Below are 20,003 nucleotides of genomic sequence, written 5' to 3'. Positions count from 1 at the left end.
TGGCTATTCTCAAGTTTTTAATATGTATACTTAAGTCTAAAACATTAACTCACTTACCTATTTTTTTCTTTGTAATTCTTTTCTTTTTAGGGCTGCACCTGCAGCATATGAAGGTTCCCAGGCTAGGGGTCAAATCAGAGCTGTAGCTGCTGGCCTAGACCATAGCTGCAGCAACTCGGGATCCGAGCTTCGTCTGCAACCTATACCACAGCTCATGGCAACACCAGATCCTTAACCCACTGAGTGAAGCCAGGGCTTGAACCTGTGTCCTCATAGATACTAGACAGATTTGTTTCCCCTGAGCCACGATGGGCACTCCCCGTTTTCTGCTTTCTTTCTTTTCTTTCTTTCTTTCTTTTTTTTTTTTTTTTTTTTTTTTTTTTTTGCTTTTTAGGGCCACAGTTGCGGCATAAGACTAGGGGTCAAATCGGAGCTACACTTGCAGCTTACAGCAACTCCCGATCTGAGCCACATCTGCAGTCTACACTACAGCTCAAGGCAATGCCAGATCCTAACCCACTGAGCGAGGCCAGGGATCAAACCCACAACTTCATGGTTCCTAGTCAGATTTGTCTCTGCTGCACTATGATGGAAACTTCCTTCTTTTGAATTTTTCATCAATTTTTAAATTAGAGTTTATTTATAATGTACCAACTTCTGCCATACAGCATAGTGACCCAGTCATACATATATATTTACATCTTTTTTCTCATGTTATCTTGCATCATGGTCTATCATAAGAGACTGGATATAATTTCCTGTGCAGGACCTCATTGCTTCTCCATTCTAAAGGTAATAGTTTGCATCTACTATCCCCAAACTCCCAGTCCATCCCACACTTTCCACCCCTCCCCCTTGGCAACCACAAGTCTGTTCTCTATCTCTGTGAGTCCGTTTCTGTTTTATAGATAGGGTCATTTGTGCCATATTTTATTTATTTATTTAATTTTTGGGGGGGTCTTTTTGCCTTTTCTAGGGCCACTCCTGAGGCATATGGAGGTTCCCAGGCTAGGGATCTAATTGGAGCTGTAGCCACTGGCCTATGTCAGAACTACAGCAATGTGGGATCAGAGCTGTGTCTGTGACCTGCACCACAGCTCATGGCAATGCCGGATCCTTAACCCACTGAGCAAGGCTAGGGATCGAACCCGTAACCTCATGGTTCCTAGTCGGATTCGTTAAGCACTGAGCCACGACGGGAACTCCTATTGGTGCCATATTTTAGATTCTGTGTATAAATGATATTATATGGTATTTGTCTTTCTCTTTCTGACTTAGTTCACTTAGTATGAGAACCTCTGGTTGCATCCATGTTGCTGCAAATGGCGTTATTTCATTCTTTTTTTATGGCTGATGTATTTTTTTACTTTATATCTTTATACTGCATTCTAGATGATTTCCTTAGCTCTGTGTTCTAGTATTTCTTTTCCTTTTGTACACACCTGTGGCATGTGGAAGTTCCTGGGCTAGGGATCAAACCTTTACCACTGCAGAGACAACACTGGATCCTTAACCCACTGTGCCACAAGGAAACTCCTAGTACTTCTTAATTTTTTAAAATTCTGTCTGATACACTTTTCGAAATGTGCTTTGGGCATTCCCCTTCTGGAAATTTTATTTATTTATTTTTAAATTTTTTTTGTCTTTTTAGGGTTGTGGCACATGGAGGTTCCCAGGCTAAAGGCTGAATCAGAGCTGTAGCTGCCTTCCTACACCACAGCCACAGCAACACCAGATCCAAGCCGAGTCTGCGACCTGCACCACAGCTCGTGGCAATGCCGGATCCTTAACCCACTGAGCAAGGCCAGGGATCAAACCCACAATCTTATGGTTCCTAGTTGGATTTGTTTCCACTGGGTCACGATGGGAACTCCTATGCAGATATTCTTTTTTTTTTTAATTTTTATTTATTGTTATTTTTTGTTATTATTTTTTAATAGTTATTTCCCCAGTACTTTTTTTTTTTTTTCTGCTGTATAGCATGGTGACCCTATGCAGAAAGGAACCTGGCTCCTGATCTTTCATACCTGGCTCTTGTTCTTTTATCTCTGTGAGCACTTATTTTAAAAGTTAGATATAGGGAGTTCCTGCATTTAGGGATCTGGCATTGCTGCAACTGCGGTATATAGGTTGCAGCTGCAGCTTGGATTTGATCCCTGGCCTGGGAATTTCCATATGCCACAAGTGTAGCAGGAAGAAAAAAATTAGATTTGTTGAAGTATAATTTATATACAGTAAAATTCACCCTTTTGGGTCTACAGTTTTATGATTTCTGACAAACGCAATCATGGTGGTCGCCACCACAGTCAAGGTATGGAACATTTCCATCAACCCTCAAAAGTTCCCCTTGTGCCCCTTTGTAGTCAATCCACTCTACCTACCCCCTCATCCTAGCCCCTGGCAAACATTTATCTGTTTTGTCCCTATAGTTTTGGCTTTTCCATAGTGTCATATAAATGGAATCATATTGTATGTAGTCTTTTTTTGTCTGACTTCTTTCAATTAGCATAATACTTTTGAGATTCATCCATATATTACATGTGTCAATAGTTTGTTTTCATGACTGAGTAGTGTTCTGTTATGTAAGAAAGTGACTAACATTTCTACTTTGTCCCAGTCCTAGAAGACCTATTCAGTTTTGCTTTTCTGTATAAGTTTTAAAATAAGATCTGTAGATTAGTGGTATGGTATTAATATTAATTATTTTGGCAATTATGCTATGATTATATAAGTGAATGTCATAGCTTTTAGCAATTATACACTGAATATTTAAGGGTAAAGGGGTATGATTTCTCTCTCTGTCTCTCTTTCCTTCCTTTTTTTTTAAGGCTGCACCCACAGCATATAGAGGTTCCCAGACTAGGGGTTGAATTGGAGCTATAGCTGCTGGCCTACACCACACCCACAGCCACACCAGATTTAAGCCACATCTGTGACCTACACCACAGCTCATGGCAACACTGGATCCTTAACCCACTGAGTGAGGCCAGGGATTGAACCTGCATCCTCATAGATCTTAGTCAGATTCGTTTCTACTGAGCCACAACTGGAACTCCTGATGTCTTTAGTTTACTCTCAAGTGGAGTATTTTTAGACTTAAAAGTAGGCAGGTAGGGGAGTTCCCGTCATAGCTCAGTAGTTAACTATTCTTGCAAGTTTTTTATTATATTTTAAGAAATGTTTTTAATTTGGGATAAAAGAAATAGATAACTGGGCAATAGATACCGTTAACAAAAAGAGTATGATAGTGAATGGTCAGCTTAGGGAAGTCTAAAGAAGCAAACTGAGCTGTTGTCTTAGTTACAGTAAACAAGTAGCTTATTAGATATCAGATGGAAGAATATTTCATACAGTGAAGAAAGGTGTGAAGACCTTGCAAAGAAATGTCTTATGGTGGGAATGAGCTTGATAGGTTCAAAGAATCATCAGGTGGCCAGTATAGTAGAAAAGGTTAGAGACGAAGTTAGAGAGATAGGAGACAGCTTCTGTAGAGCTTTGTAAGCCAGAGTCATGGACTTGGATTTTATTGTTAAGAATGAAGAGTTACCATTGGGGTCGTAATGTGATCTGATTTATATTTTATAAAGATCACTCTTCCTGAGATAAAGAAAAGGACTTTTATGGGGGGATGTCTGAAAACAGCAGGACCAGAAATGAAAAACATTAAGTCTGGATTATGTTCATGGCAGTGAGAGACAGAGAAGAGAAGGTTTTGGTATGTTTTGAAGGTAGGTCGAGTTTTCCAGATTGGTTGATTGAATGTTGAGGGAAGAAGAGTACTTTCAAATAACTTTCACATTTGCCCTCATCGTTATTAATCCATTCATTTAAATATTTGTTAAGTGCCCATTGTGTGCCCGGCACTGTTCTACGCATTAATTTACATAAAACAAAGACTCTGCCCTCGTGGAGATTAAATTCTATTGAGAGAGACAGATAGTAAATCTGTTTAATGAGTAATATATGTATAGTCTAAAATATCTATATTTAAAATGTTTGAGGAGTTCCCATCGTGGCTCAGTGGTTAGTTAACGAATCCGACTAGGAGCCATGAGGTTGTGGGTTCGATCCCTAGCCTTGCTCAGTGGGTTAAGGATCCAGCGTTGCCATGAGCTGTGGTGTAGGTTGCAGACGCAGCTTGGATCCCGGGTTGCTGTGGCTCTGGCGTAGGCCAGTGGCTACAGCTCCTATTAGACCCCTAGCCTGGGAATCTCCATATGCTGAGGGATCGGCCCAAGAAATGGCAAAAAGACAAAAATAAATAAATAAAATGTTTGATATATATGTTACAAAAATGAGAAGTACTAAGGAAAAGGGAAAGGGTTTAAGATCCAGGTTGAGGGAGATATATAAGTGGTAGTTGAGGGGAGTCCCTACTGAAAAGATGATGATTTTGAGAATGCAAGGAGATAATGAATATAACAGGTTCAGCGTTTTCATGTGGCACATGAATACCGCTAACCTTTTGAGTACATGTTATTATGAATATTAAGGGTGATGGTTCCTTACGGGGTACAGTCTTGACTCTGCCTGTGATGTTACAGTCATCTTTTTGAGCATAGGCAGGAAATTATCAAATGAGAAGCTAAAGTATTTGGAGTAAAGCTTAAAGAAGTATAAATCTTGGTGCATGTTTCTAACAAAAATACACTCTTCTCTTAAATCAGTTCACAAAGTCATACAGACATTTATCTGTGTCTCAGTGGCTTTTTGAGTTTGCAGACAATAAAAGACAGATTAAAAAGAAGGAGGATCAGAGTTCCCATTGTAGCTCAGTGAGTTAAGGATCAGGCATTGCCCAAAAGCTACAGCATAGATTGTAGATGCTGCTGGGATCCAGTGTTGCTGTGGCTTGGTGTAGGCCACAGCTGCAGCTTCGATTAGACCCCTAGCCCAGGAACTTCCATATGCCACAGGGGCAGCTATAAAAAGAAAAAAGAACATGGAGGTCAATCAAGAGCCAAGGAATTTGGAGAAGGATCCTAAGTGGAATTTAATTGTTGCCACTCAGCCCTGTACCAATCTTTTAGGTAAAATAAATCTGAAAACCCCTGGGTTTTTACCTTGTTCTCATCATCTGGTTAGAGAACACATACTTATGAGAACCTTTTATTCTGCCATCGTGAATGGGAAAGGTGTGCCATGAAAAGGTGATATCCAGGTCAGTTCTTCATGTATAGATAAAAGTGAGCCTGGAGAGGAATCCTAGTAAATGGTGAGGCAAAAGTGGAGTATACTAAGACTGTAGAGGTATTTGATGTCTAGATTATACAACATACCCTATGCTGTGTTCAGGGATGTAGACTATCCTATAGAAAAATGGATTAAGATTTTTTTAAAATGTTTTTTTAAGCAATAAAGTGTGACTTACTTGGTATTTTTAATGATCGAGGTTTCTGAATAAAAGGTAAATTTCAGGGGGCAGTCTTAGAGTCAGAAAGACTATTTGAGATGATTACTGTAGTTGAGGCAAGAGATGGTTGAAGGTCTGAATTTTGTTTGTTGTAGGTGGAGTAGAGAGGGCCAGAGGATTTGAACTTGGCAGGGAGTGGGTGGATGATGTAAAGTAATGATTAGTTTTAAAACACAAATGAAAACAAAAAGACTGAGCTGATCAGTTGTTTTAAATGTGGCCTGTAAAGGATTTTGTGCTTTCAAACCGGAGGTTTAAAAGGGTGCATAAACTTGGGTACTGTATGTATTTTGTTAGACATTTGAGGGGGGCATAATTTCTAAAATATTTCTAGCAACTTTATTTTCATTTTTATCTGCAGGATGAAAAAGTAAATTCTAGGGTTCTTTTTGATTAAATTAGCAGACCATATGGTGTTTACACAGACTGACTGCTATCCGAGGTAGCTGTGTTATTTTTCTCTTTCAGGATATAATGCTTTACCTGATGCCAGTGTTCTGAAACATTTATTTTCTAGTGAACAGTATATGAAGCAACTATTCTAGTCATTGTGTTTTTTTCTTTGATGCCTCAGTTGTTATCACCATTTATGTAATGATTAACCCATTCATCTATTTAATATTTTTAAAAATTAAATCTTTTTTTTTTTTTTTTTAGGGCCATATGGAAGTTCCTAGGCTAGGTGTTGAATCAAAGCTGTAGCCAGCCTGTGCCACAGCAACACCAGATCTGAGCCACGTCTGTAACCTACACCACAGCTCACAACAATGCTGGATCCTTAACCCACTAATTGAGGCCAGAGATCAACTGGAATCCTCTTGGATACTAGTTGGGTTCTTAACCTGCTGAGCCACAACGGGAACTTAAAAATTAAATCTTGGAGTTTCCCTTGTGGCTCAGCGGAAACGAATCCATGAGGATGCAGTTTCGATCCCTGGCTTCGCTCAGTGGGTCAGGGATCTGTCATTGCCAGATGTAGGTGTAGGTTGCAGATGCAGCTCAGATTCCATGTTGCTGTAGCTGTGGTGTAAGCTGACGGCTGTAGCTCTGATTCAATCTCTAGCCTGGGAACTGCCATATGCCACAAGTGCAGCCCTAAAAAAAAAATTAAATCTTGAATACAGGTTTATATAGTGCTTTCTAACCTTTTCACGTCATAGCACACAAAGAAATCAATAAATTCTGATTGGTCATCCCAGGCTGGGTAAATCAGTATCTCAGTGTACATTATCATTCACACCTCTCCAGTGTTCCTTGGCACACAGCTTGGGAAGTTATGCCTTAATAGAAAAGGTATCTGAAATTAGGAAAGAGTTACAGTCTGTGCAAGTGTGTCAGATATGGTAGGTGGGTGCTGTGGTTATGAAAATGAAGAACTCAAGGAACTCACATGGGCTAATGGAGAGAGATAGGCATAGGAACAGATTATGGGTGGCATAGTATGACAGATGACATCATACAGGTTTATAAGGGGCTGTGAGAGTGCAGATAGGGGAGAGTTTAATGCTGTCAAGTTGCGGTTGGGAAGTATGTGGGAGGGCTAATAAAGAGGTGAAGTTTGAAAACGTTGAACCTAAAAATAGGAGTTTCCAAAGAGCCTGAGACAGGGAAGGCAGGGCATTTTAGGGAGAGAAGATAGCTTGTTTTATAGGCTTCGTGCCTATTTAATTTCTATCAGAGATCTCCCTCCTCTTAATGTATAAGTAGATATTGGAACTTAGAAGTTTGCTCTAATGGCAGGCATGGTTATTTACCCTGCCAAAATGCCCATCTACCTTCCATTTACGTTGTTTGGATTCAGTTCCCACTATAATACAGCCTTATAGTTGTGTCATGCTTTTAATTTTCAAAGCTTTTTATCCTCATAACAGCCCCCCAGGGGTAGGAAATAAAAACCAGTGGTAGTATTTTTATTCTTACAGAGGCAAAAACAGACGTCATCATCATATCAGCATTTTTTGTTTTCCAGGGTGGTCATTAAAAGGCAAGAATGTTTAAAATAATAATAAAAAAAAAAGAGCCAAGAATATAGAATTTTGAAGAGAAATTTCTGTGACGACTGTCAGTTCTCAGACACAGTCTTTTTTCTTGGCTTGATTATAAGGGATGCTGTTTAGGAGAAAGAGCCTGTCTCAGTCCCTGGGCCCACCTGTGGTGCTCACTAAGGCATTGACCAGGAGGGAGCCAGCAGAGTAGACAGCATGGTTGCTGATCACAGAGCTAACAGCCCGACATCTGCAAGCTGCAGCTGTAGCCTTTTGCTACAGCATATTTATAGATCTACACACAGTTGGTGAAGAATCACAGGGTTTGGAGGAAAAATGCAACTTAAGTCATTCCATACTTTCAGATCAGATATATAAGACTTATAAGAATACGTTTTTAGGACTTATATTCTATATTGGACGGAGTTTCTGTGAGATTCTATAGTTGGTAATTGTCCCAGTTCATTTATTGCCTCGTTTATTCCATCTTCCCTATACCAGTTTTAGTTGAATGCCAAAATAAGATTGAGCTGTCTTAATGGATGATTTGAGTAGGTGTTAGTCGTGCCAATGAAATGTTTGCCAAAGAGATTTTATTTTCTAGTTCTTTTTTTTTGTTTGGTCATTTTTAGGGCCGCATCTGTGGCATATGGAAGTTCCCAGGCTAGGGGTTGAATCAGAGCTGCAGCTGCTGGCCACAGCCACAGCCAGGCCAGATCCAAGCTGCATTTGCAACCTACATCATAGCTCATGGCAACAATGGATCCTTAACTCACTGAGTGCGGCCAGCATTTAAACATGTATCCTCATGGATACTAGTAAGGTTCTTAACCCACTGAGGCACAACAGGAATTCCTCTAGTTAGTTTTGATCTGTTCTATCCTTCAGCCTCTCTTGGAGAAAACAGTAGAATACCTGGTTATATTTGAGGGTGTCATTGTTAGGACAGTCATTTCATTGAGCAGTGATGGCTGTTGACCCTTTACATTTGTGTCTATATGTAGTATTTATCAGTTTTTCTAAAGGTACTTGCATTTTTGGAAGATAGAGAAAGGACTGACTGGGTTGCTAATTTTGAGGAGTTGTTTTGGGAGGAAGACAAATCTTGGTCTGGACCCAACATTTTCAAAATTATGAAAAAACATTTTATTTTTTTCTTAACTCCTCAAGCCCTTTCTTTTGATGGTAAGCCTGCTAGTCAGAAGCCTCTTATGTCAGTTGAGGTTATAAATGGGTTCCTACATAATAGCTTTTACTTTTCAATATTCTAACTTCCCCAAAACCTACTTCAGCTATAGACACTCTACATTTACCTTCATGTATTTGTGAAGAAAGCAAGAACTGTAGAAGAATGTGAAGTCTCTGTGCTATGATCAATGTTCATTTCTTAACTTCTTTATCTCAGGGAACAAACCTCATTGACTCTTTTAATTATTCATTCTTTCAGCATCATTTAATTAAGATTTCTTTTGCTATACTTAACGGGCTCTGGAGTCCAGCAGAGCTATCACGTCTTAACTATATGACATTGGGCATAATGTAACTTTCCTGAGCCTTAGCTTCTGGTTGGGTAAAGTAGAAAGGGGTAATGATGATGGTATTTTCCATTGTTTTGGTATTGTGTAAATAAAATATTTATGGAGTGCTTAGTTCCATTCTTTGCACATAATAAATATTATGTTAACATTTACAAATGAATAAATGGAAAGGGGGGTAGTGGTAGCTATTATTGTTGAGGTTGCTTCCTGACTTACCTTCCAGCAAGAAAGTCTTGCCAAACTCAAGTAAATACTGGGTAAATTGGAAAACCTGATTCCTTACCATTATGGGTTGAGAAAAGGTATATAGGAGTTCCTGTCGTGGCGCAGTGGTTAACGAATCCTACTAGGAATCATGAGGTCACGGGTTCAATCCCTGGCCTTGTTCAGTGGGTCAAGGATCCAGCATTGCAGTGAGCTGTGGTGTAGGTTGCAGATTGGGCTCAGATCCCACGTTGCTGTGGCTCTGGCGTAGGCTGGTGGCTACAGCTCTGATTTGACCCCTAGCCTGGGAACCTCCATAGGCTGCAGGAGTGGCCCTAGAAATGGCAAAAAGACAAAAAAAAAAAAAAAAAGAAAAGGTATATAGTGTTCATGGGCATCTGAAGAAAGGTTTTTAAATCAGTTTTCCTTTGTTTCAATTGGTCACTTTTTATTTATTTATTTGGCCATGCCTGTAGCATACAGAATTTTCTTGGCCATGCCTGCAACATACAGAATTTCCTCTAACCTGCACAACAGCAACCCGAGCCACAGCAGTGACAACACCAGATCCTTAACCTTCTGTGCCACCTGAGAACTCCTCAAGGGAATTTATATGATTGAATTTACTTAGAATATTAGTTTGCGGAGTTCCCATTGCGCTCAGTGGTTAACGAATCCGACTAGGAACCGTGAGGTTGCGGGTTTGATCCTGGCCTTGCTCAGTGGGTTAAGGATCTGGCGTTGCCATGAGCTGTGGTGTAGGTTGCAGACGCAGCTTGGATCCCGCGTTGCTGTGGCTCTGGCGTAGGCCGGTGGCTACAGCTCTGATTGGACCCCTAGCCTGGGAACCTCCATATGCCACGGGAGTGGCCCAAGAAATGGCAAAAGGACCCCCCCCCCCAAAAAAAAAATTAGTTTGCTTGGGAGTATTAGTTTTTTGTTAGTTTGTTTTTTGGCCACACCCACAGCATATGGAATTTCCTGGGCCAGGAATCCCTCGCCACCACAGAGACAACACCAACTCTGGGAGTATTAGATTTTTAAAAATCGATCCCAGAATAGTGGCAAAGAATTGAGAAGTCAAGTCTATGAATAAATAGAAACCTGGGACCTAAGCTGAATGTGGAAATGAGATATACAACTCCTATTTATTTGCAAAAAGAACCCTAATCAAGGGAATTTTATTAAATGAACGTCTGCTTAACACCTGTTTGTTACTTCTTTCCCTTCAAGCTTTTAGCACTTTCTCCCTATTGCAAGATTGTAGAGTTGCTATGCTTTGCAGTGTCCCACAAGGCTAGCACAGCAACTCTGCTTGCAATGCCTATAGGGTCAAACACATGGCATTGTAGTGTATTTCCAGATGTCATTTGCTCTGTTTGGGTGACTTAGAGCTTTAAAGAGGGGTATTTGCTCTTGAATAGGAGAAAAATTTTTACTTTGGCATAAAGCCCACCTTGGCACCATTCCCGCATCTGTTATTGATTAGAAGTGAATGCTGGTCAATCAGGATGTGAGTGTTGGTCTGATTATCAAGCTCACTCTACAGAATGAAATACTTCAGGAAATCTCAAGAATGGCATAAATGGGCTATGCAGAAGATCTGAAAGAAACCCTTTTATAGCTATTGTACAAAGACCTGATGTGCAGAGATAGGCTGAGTGAATTCCACATGCCAAGAAGATACCGTAACATCTACATGCAGAAACTGCCCTTTAGAGGAGGGGCAGTGGAATACATGGTGGAATCTTTTCATTCTGACTTTTAAAAATATATATAATTAAAATAAAATGTGCAGATACTGTATTCAATTCATTGAGGTTTTGTTTTGTTTGTTTTTTGTCTTTTTAGGGCCACACCCAGGGCATATGAAAGTTCCCAGGCTAGGGGTTTAATTGGAGCTGCAGCTGCCAGCCTACTCCACAGCCATAGCAATTACAGCTCTGAGCCGCATCTGTGACCTACCCCACAGCTCATGGCAATGATGGATCCTTAACCCACTGAGGGAGGCCAGGGATCAAACCTGAGTCCTTATGCATACTAGTCGGGTTCGTTACCACTGAGCCACAATGGGAACTCCCACTGAGTTTTTAATAATTGTTTCTCTGTGTAACCATAGTCTTAAACAAAATTTAGAACATTTTAATTTACCAGAAAATTTCTAATTATGTCCTATAACTAATATCTCATTTCTCCTTTTGTATTTCCATGTCGTATAAATGGAATCATACAGTTTTTATTCATTTGTGTGTGACTCTTCTGGTTTTGAATTTCATACATGTAATTACATGAATTGACAGATCATTTGTTTTTAATAATATAATATTCTGTTGTTTGGATGTACCTTATTTTATCCATTCACATGTTGATGAATGTTTGGATTTCTAGTATTAGCTGCTGTAAACATTTATGTAATTTTTGTGAATGTACATTTTAATTCCTCTTGGGTGGAATTATTCAGTCACTGGGTAGATGTATAATTTTGAGTTTGTGTTGATAGCTCATTGTGATTTTTTTCAAATTATTTATTTATTTATTTTCTTTTTGTTTGCACCTGCAGCAGATGGAAGTTCCTGGGCCAGGGATCAATCCTTTACCACATCAGCAACCCGAGCCACTGGGAGTGACAATGCCAGATCCCTAACCTACTAGGCCTCCAGGGAACTCCTTAACAGTGTATTTTGGTGAACAGAAAACTTGATTTTCATAAAGTCTAACTTGTCAATTTAAAAAAAAATTTTTTTTTTCTTTTTTTTTTGTAGGGCCGCACCCACTGCATATAGAGGTTCCCAGGCTAGAGGTCAAATTGAAGCTGTAACTGCCGGCCTACACCACAACCACTGCAACACCAGATCCAAGCCACATCTGTGACCTACACCACAGCTCACGGCAACACCGGATCCTTAACCCACTGAGTAAGGCCAGGGATCAAATCTGCGTCCTGATACTAGTCAGAATCATTTTCGACTGAGCTACGAGGGAAACTCACAATTTAAAAAAATTTTCTGGTTTGTGTTTTTTTTGTGTGATCTGTCCAAGGATTCTTTGCTTACTATAATAAGGTCATGAAGATATTCTCTTGTTCTTTTTCTAGAGATTTTGTGGTCCTGGGTGTTATCTATGATCCATTTTGAGCTTATGTTTGTGGATGGAGTGACATAGGATTGAGATTATTCTTTTTCTACTTGGATATCAAGTTCTAGCAATATTTGTTATAAAAGCTTTTCTTTTCTCACTGAATTGATTTGGCACCTTTACTAAAAATCACTTGCAGTCGAGTGGTTTGTCCTCTAACCTTGTTCTTTTTTTGATTGTTTGACTATTCTGTATCCTTAACATCATGTAAATAACTTCTTGGTGTCTATCCCTCATCCTTTTGTTTTTTAATGCAGAGATATTCATGACTTTTTAAAACTTTTACACAATTTAGAATATACATTTTAGGTAGTAGCAGAGTAATACTACTGTACAGTATACTCTCTTTTTTGTTTAAAATACATTATTTTTTTTTTCTCTTTTGTCCTTCTAGGGCCACACCCGTGGCATATGGAGGTTCCCAGGCCAGGAGTCTAATAGGAGCTGTAGCCACCGGCCTACACCACAGCCACAGCAATGCCAGATCCAAGCCGAGTCTGTGACCTACACCACAGCTCGCAGCAACACCAGATCCTTAACCCACTGAGCAAGGCCAGGGATCGAACCTACAACCTCACGGTTCCTAGTCGGATTCGTTTCTGCTGTGCCATGACGGGAACTCCTCTTTTGTGTTTAAAATATAAAAGCATGGAACAAATTACTTTTCTTTTTTTGTTGTTGTTTTTTTTGGGGGGGGGGCCGCACCTGCAGCATATGAAAGTTCCCAGGCTAGCCGTCTGATTAATGAGAAATACAGCTGACGGCCTACACCACAGCAATTCAGGATCTGAGCTGAACCTACACCACAGCTCATGGCAACACCGGATCCCCGACCCACTGAGTGAGGCCAGGGATTGAACCCGCATCCTTAATGGATATTAGTCAGCTTCGTTTCTTCTGCACCACAATAGAAACTCCAACAGATGACTTTAAAATAATGCTCTGAGTTATCTCCCATTACAAGCAAAGCTAACATTTACTTTGCTTTTATTTGGATTTAAGTCGAAGTTCTAGTTCTAATTTCCCATCCTGATTGTTTTTTAACCTAACGATTCCATTATAAGGAAAATTTGATCATTCTATGTAACCCACTGAGAAATACCCAAGAGCTAACTTAAACAAATTGATAAAAATTAAATGAGAAGCAATTGTGGAGTTCCCGTCGTGGCGCAGTGGATAAGGACTCCAACTAGGAACCATGAGGTTGCAGGTTCGATCCCTGCCCTTGCTCAGTGGGTTGAGGATCCGGTGTGCCATGAGCTGTGGTGTAGGTTGCAGACGCGGCTCAGATCCCGTGTTGCTGTGGCTCTGGCGTAGGCTGGAGGCTACAGCTCCAATTTGACCCCTAGCCTGGGAACCTCCATATGCTGCAGGAACAGCCCTAGAAATGGCAAAGAGACCAAAAAAAAAAAAAAAAATGAGAAGCAATTGTGTACTGGACTTGGCACTGGGAGTATAGCAGTGATCAAGACAGTCATGGGCCCCTGCTTTCAAGGGACTTACCACACAAGAGGCAGAAGCTTGCCTATTCTGAAAAAATAAACAAATCATGCATTTGGGACCTTGTGAACAGAAGTTTTTTGATATTCTTTATTATGAGGCATCTATATAAGCATCAAAAATAGCACCCAATGAAGTGACCAGTTTTTTTCTATTTGAATAGAACTTATCTCTAGCATACAGATAACTTTGCAGGGTTTTGTTTTGTTTTGTTTTGTTTTGTTTTTTTGGTTTTATTTTTTAATGAAAATATGTCCTGAAGCCGTGGTATACAGCATGAACATTGGAATGAGTGGGTATGCATATTTGTGGTTTTCTTTGTCAGTTATATAGTTGCATAGAATTATTCACCTAAATTCTTTTTTAGAAAGATTGATTTATGCCTGTGATTGGTATTGTTTCTCAGTTTCTTTATTTTTGTTGTTAGTTTTTAAATTTTGGTTTTTGTTTTGTTTTAATCCAGAGGAACCAGAGGTGTTAGCCTATGTTTTAAAACTCACATTTGGCAGTGGTACAAACAGCTGTCACACTGAATAATTGTCAAGTCATTATGAGGGTTTCTTTTTGCTCACTAATCTGTAGGTATAAATCTGGGTTTTAACCACATGTGATTGGTAAAAATGAGTTCTTGGAAGAGTTTATGCTGTGTGGGCCATCTGTTCCTTGTTCTCAAACACAGAATGAAAAGCCTTAAAAAATTCAAAGCATTGAACTAAGATATGTGTTAGGAAGGTAGGCTGAGTGAAGTCTCTAGAGGATAACACTTAAAATTTGGGATCTGTGTGTAGACACCCCTGGATTTGATTGCAGAAGCATTAGTGATGTGGATATACTCTTCATCTGGTGGACAGGAGTCTTCATTTTCAGCTGATTTTCAATGGTGACCATGAGCCATTATGATAATCCAGTATGATTTGATTGTTTTTATGAGTCAGCTAAATCTTTCTTTTTGTGTTTGTCCCGTTCCCATTCCTTGAGGTTCCCTCCTTTAACTCTTATCACCCAGCTAATTCCCTAAGGGTTAGAATTGCAGCTTCATTTTGTGTTCTGAGCACTTAATACAGTGCCTGGGTTATGTTAGCCTTTTAGCAACGATTGATATGATTGGCAGGGTTGGGTTTTTTGGGGGGTTTTTTGGTTTGTTCGTTTTTGTTTTGCCACACCCATGGCACACAAAAGTTCCCAGGCAAGGGCTCAAATCCAAGCCGCTACAGTGACAATACCAGATCTTTAACTCGATGCACCAAAGAGAACTTTGGCAGTTTCTTGCTTTAGGAATAGCAGTACTACATTTTATTTTATTTTGTTTTATTTTATTTATTTATTTTTAGGGCCACTGTCGCTGCATATGGATGTTCCCAGGCTAGGGATTCAATCAGAGCTACAGCTGCCCACCTACACCACAGCCACAGCAACGCAGGATCCCTGACCCACTGAGCAAGATCAGGGATCAAACCCACATCCTCATGGATACCAGTCAGATTCGTTTCTACTGTGCCACAAGAGGAACTCCAGAACTACCTTTTATTAAAAACACTGGGAGTTTCCGTCATGGCGCAGTGGTTAACGAATCCGACTAGGAACCATGAGGTTGCGGGTTCGGTCCCTGCCCTTGCTCAGTGGGTTAACGATCCGGTGTTGCCGTGAGCTGTGGTGTAGGTTGCAGACGCGGCTAGGATCCCGCGTTGCTGGGGCTCTGGTGTAGGCCGGTGGCTACAGCTCTGATTGGACCCCTAGCCTGGGAACCTCCATATGCCGTGGGAGCGGCCCAAGAAATAGCAACAACAACAACAACAAATATAAATAAATAAATAAATAATAAAAACACTGTTTTTTTCCACATTTCCTTCCAGTTTTTGCCTGTTAATATGTATGTTTTTTATATATGTGTATGCTTTCCGTGAATATATATATCCTCTTTCCCTTAACATTCTATCAAGGCCTTTTCTATGTTGTCATTACTTCAGTGGAGAAGTAGACCCAGAATGTGAATTGTTTTTATCACATATCATTAAATTGTGTTGCCATTTACCAATCCTTTATATAGGAACACTATTGTACTAATTTGAAAAGTCACTTGTTTCAGTTTAGTCAGTAGTAAAGTTATTCTGGCCACTAGATAATGGGCCTTTTCCCAGGGCCAGATCCCAAGCCCCATAATCATGTCTGGGTCTCATTTTCTTTGTCTGGATAGACAACCGAGATGGCTTTCTATCTTAAAATTCTTCAACTAATTTTGTAAACCTTATTTGGGGAGATGTAACTATTTTTATGAACCTGTAACTTGAATATAATATTTTATGAGGTTTTAGGATGTTTCTTCTCTTGAGTGGAGTCTGATTATATGATGTCTTTGTATTTTATGTGAAGTAAACCATAGTAAATATTTTTAAATTGCCTTGTTTCTAAAAAGGATAAAATTGTATACAATTGAGAATGAATTATTTGTAGAAATTAAATGATAAATCATGGTGGGATATATTTAAGGCCTAAGTCACCTTGTTTGGATTTAGGTGGTAACCAAGTCTCTATCAGAAATTCAGTTTGAAGCCATTTCATCACATGTATTCTTTCTGCAGAGAGTACTACTGTAGTATCCACTCATTTTTAGTACTTTCTTTTATGGGCATCCATGGCATATGGAAGTTCCTGGGCCATGGACTGAATCCAAGCCACAGCTGTGACAACACTGAATCCTTTAACCCACTGTTCCAGGTGTGTATAAAACCTATACCTCCACAGCCACCTGAGCCATTGTGCTCAGGTTCTTAACCCACTGTACCACAGTGGAAACTCCATTTCTAGTATTTGAACTGCCAGAGGACAACTGTCTCAAACTGCTGTAAGCACTCTCCTGTACCCCTCTTTTACAACCATACCATGCATTTGGTTGTGGATTTGCTATCTATCCATTTTTGACTATATACTCTTTGTTTTGTTGTTAGGATTTAAGTAACATTTTTGGATTAGAAGATTTCTTCTCAGCCCATTAAGTAAACTCTATCCAGCTTCTTCACCTCACTTCTTGGTAGGAGCTTTAGATAGAGGTAGTAACAACAGTAATAGTGGATGATGTTAGTATGTTTTGTGAAATGGTTTGTAATTTAGAGCAGGATTATTAACTTCATTTCCTGATGACCAAATGGATTGGAGAGGTGGACTTAATTGCCTATTTTACATAGATAGAAGACTACTGTTGTAGGTGTGCTTATTTGTTTAAGCATTTGCTATATAACAAAAAATGATATGCTGGGAGTTCTCCAGTGGCTCTGCAGGTTAAGGATCCATCATTGTCATTGCTGTAGCTCAGGTCACTGCATGGTTTTGATCCCTGGCCCCAGAACTTCTTCATGCCACAGGTGCGGCACCCCCAAACACCCCAAAAAATGATATACTGTAAACTCACAGTTTTGACAGGTTAACTGACATGCCTTTGGTCATACAACCAAGTTACTGGGATTATAACCTAGGGCAGTCGGTCTAAATTAAAAGCATGTTTTTACCCATCTATGCTGCTCAGCTGGAGGGTGACTAGGTAGGAACTAGGGTTTCTGATTTTTGGATCTTGGCTTTTCTATCATGCTTCCTATTTCAAGTGATCTGTCCCATTGTTCCCTGACCTTAACTTGTCAAAATATTTATTTCAAAAATGAGGTCACTGTGACTAGATCATACTGCTTGTGTGTAAAGGAAGCTTAATATGTTAGGAATACTTGGCAGCCCAGTGGGTGTCTTAACAACTTCCGTATAAAAGGAAATCTAGTGAGAGAGCAAGTGAAAGTATTTTATAAGCAATGTTCTAAAAAGACTCAAGAAAATTGGTATTTACCTGTTATCCACACCATATGCTCTATTTCACTTTCATGTTCCTTTCCACCCTATGACCATATGTATTTTTTTCTTTTCTTTTCTTTTTTGCATTTTAGGGCTGCCCTTGCGGCATATGGAAGTTCCCAGGCTAGCGGTCGAGTCAAAGCTGCAGCCTCTGGCCTACACCACAGCCACAGCAATGTGGGATTTGAACCATGTCTGCGACCTACACCTTAGCTCATGGCAACACCGGATCCTTAACCTACTGAGTGAGGCCAGGGATCCTCATGGATACTAGTCAGATTTGTTTCTGCTGCACCACAGCAGGAACTCCTTTTTTCTTTTTTGGATGCACAGCAGCATGCATAAGTTCCCACGCCAGGGATTGAATCTGCAGCACAGTAGCAACCCAAGCCACTTTAGTGACAGCACCAGACCCTTAACCCACTGAGCAAGGCCAGGGATTGAACCCGAGTCCTCATGAATACTAATCAGGTTCATTACTGCTGAGTCACAATGAGGACTCTGAATGTTGTTACTTTTAAATACTGGAACTAATGGAAGGTAACAAGCATATAGATAGTCCAGAAAGCCTTACAGTTTGAACTGGAAATACATTAGTATATTCTCCCAAAATTCACTGTCCCATTTTGTTACCCTTTGGCAGACTGATGGAGGGCTGGATGAGGAAATGTGGAGAAATTGATATTAAAACCTTGGTCATGGTAAATTGAAAGTTAACTTTAGAAGAAAAGCATGATTATTCTTCATGGTTAATTATTGAATTATAGGTTTAATACTTTTCTCCTTCTTTGCACATCAGTCCCTATTTGATCATTTGCCCCACTTCCCTAAAAGAGTAGCTAATTAGGGAGTATGGTACTTTACATTGTGCAAAACAGCTGCCGGGTATATGCTCATGTAATCCTATCAACATTCACAACTAATTATTCTTTTGATCCCTTATTTTAGAGATGAGTAAACTGAGGTTCCTTTTGGTGTTGGTTCTTTGCCCAAAACTGGAATCTGATCATCATATCTTTCTCTGAAGGTTTTAAGCAGAGACTGGATCATCCAGTTTGTCTGTATTTTACAGTAGATTCTTGCACTGGGCATGAATTCAAAATAGATAAAATCTTGAGATCTTTCGGAGTTCCCGTCGTGGCACAGTGGTTAACAAATCCGACTAGGAACCATGAGGTTGTAGGTTCGACCCCTGGCCTTGCTCAGTGGGTTAAGGATCCGGCGTTGCCGTGAGCTGTGGTGTAGGTTGCAGACACGACTCGGATCCTGAGTTGCTGTGGCTCTGGTGTAGGCCGGTGGCTACAGCTCCAATTAGACCCCTAGCCTGGGAACCTCCATATGCCATGGGAACAGCCCTAGAAAAAGGCAAAAAGACAAAAAAAAAAAAAACTTGAGATCTTTCATAATCAAGAATTTCTAAAATTAAAAGTACTTTGCTATAGGAATCAAAAGTATATTGCCATAGAAATATAGAGAAGGAAGAATAGAAAAACAGCTCTAATCGGGAGAAAAATCCTAACCCCACAGAGGTATGAATTTTGACTTTTAATTTTTATTTTCCTTAGAAGATTTATAATTAGGGCACAAATTCAAGATTGTCTTAGTTTGGAAGCTGTGTGCTTACTTGATTGCTGGCTTTCTAAAAGTATGTAGGACAGTCTCCTAGAATTGTCTCTACCTAAATCTACACTTCACTGCTAAAATGTAATAACTCTTTGCCTTTGTTGATTGAAATTAGTTTTGGGTTTGTTTTGTTTTGTTTTTGCTTTTTAGGGTCACACTCGAGGCATATGGAGGTCCCCAGCCTAGGGGTCAAATCAGAGCTACAGCTGCCGGCCGTATGCCACAGCCACAGCAACACCAGATCCGAGCCTTGTCCACGACCTACACCACAGCTCACAGCAACGCCGGATCCTTAACCCACTGAGTGAGGCCAGGGATCAAACCCGAAAACCTCATGGTTCCTAGTCGGATTTGTTTCCCCTGTGCCCTGATGAGAACTCCTGAAATTAGTTTTAATTGCATTCTCTTAAGTGGATCCGTATGGAAAACATCTTGAATGTTTCCAAGACCAAAAAGTGAATTATTTTACATGTATTTCATTTTAACTTGTTCTGTCCTGTCTGTTTCAGCATTTAAAGCCATTAATCTTAACTCATATTTCTGTCCCAAGGCAAATGAGAGGCAGATGCTCACATCGGGACCATTTGTTCCAAACATTGTTTCATTCATAGTTTAAATTACATTAGAAATTTTGATGATTATGAAGTTAAGGATTTTGAGTGAATCATTAAAATGGTCTTCCCATTAAAAGGGAAAATTGAAACTTAGAATTCATTGTAGACATATAGACATAGCTATTTTTTTGTTGTTGATATTTCAATTTAAAATAAG

General features: G+C 39.8%; 1 protein-coding gene across 2 annotated transcripts in view; it reads left to right on the top strand.

Annotated features, from left to right (window-relative positions):
• CBFA2T2 (CBFA2/RUNX1 partner transcriptional co-repressor 2) overlaps nt 1–20,003 on the top strand; it is a 159,556-nt gene that overhangs the window by 77,665 nt on the left and 61,888 nt on the right. The gene's annotated exons all lie outside the window — the stretch shown is intronic.

Source organism: Phacochoerus africanus, chromosome 3 (genome assembly GCF_016906955.1).
Source record: "Phacochoerus africanus isolate WHEZ1 chromosome 3, ROS_Pafr_v1, whole genome shotgun sequence".
NCBI lineage: Eukaryota > Metazoa > Chordata > Mammalia > Artiodactyla > Suidae > Phacochoerus > Phacochoerus africanus.
This window is presented reverse-complemented; position numbering and strand designations above follow the sequence as displayed.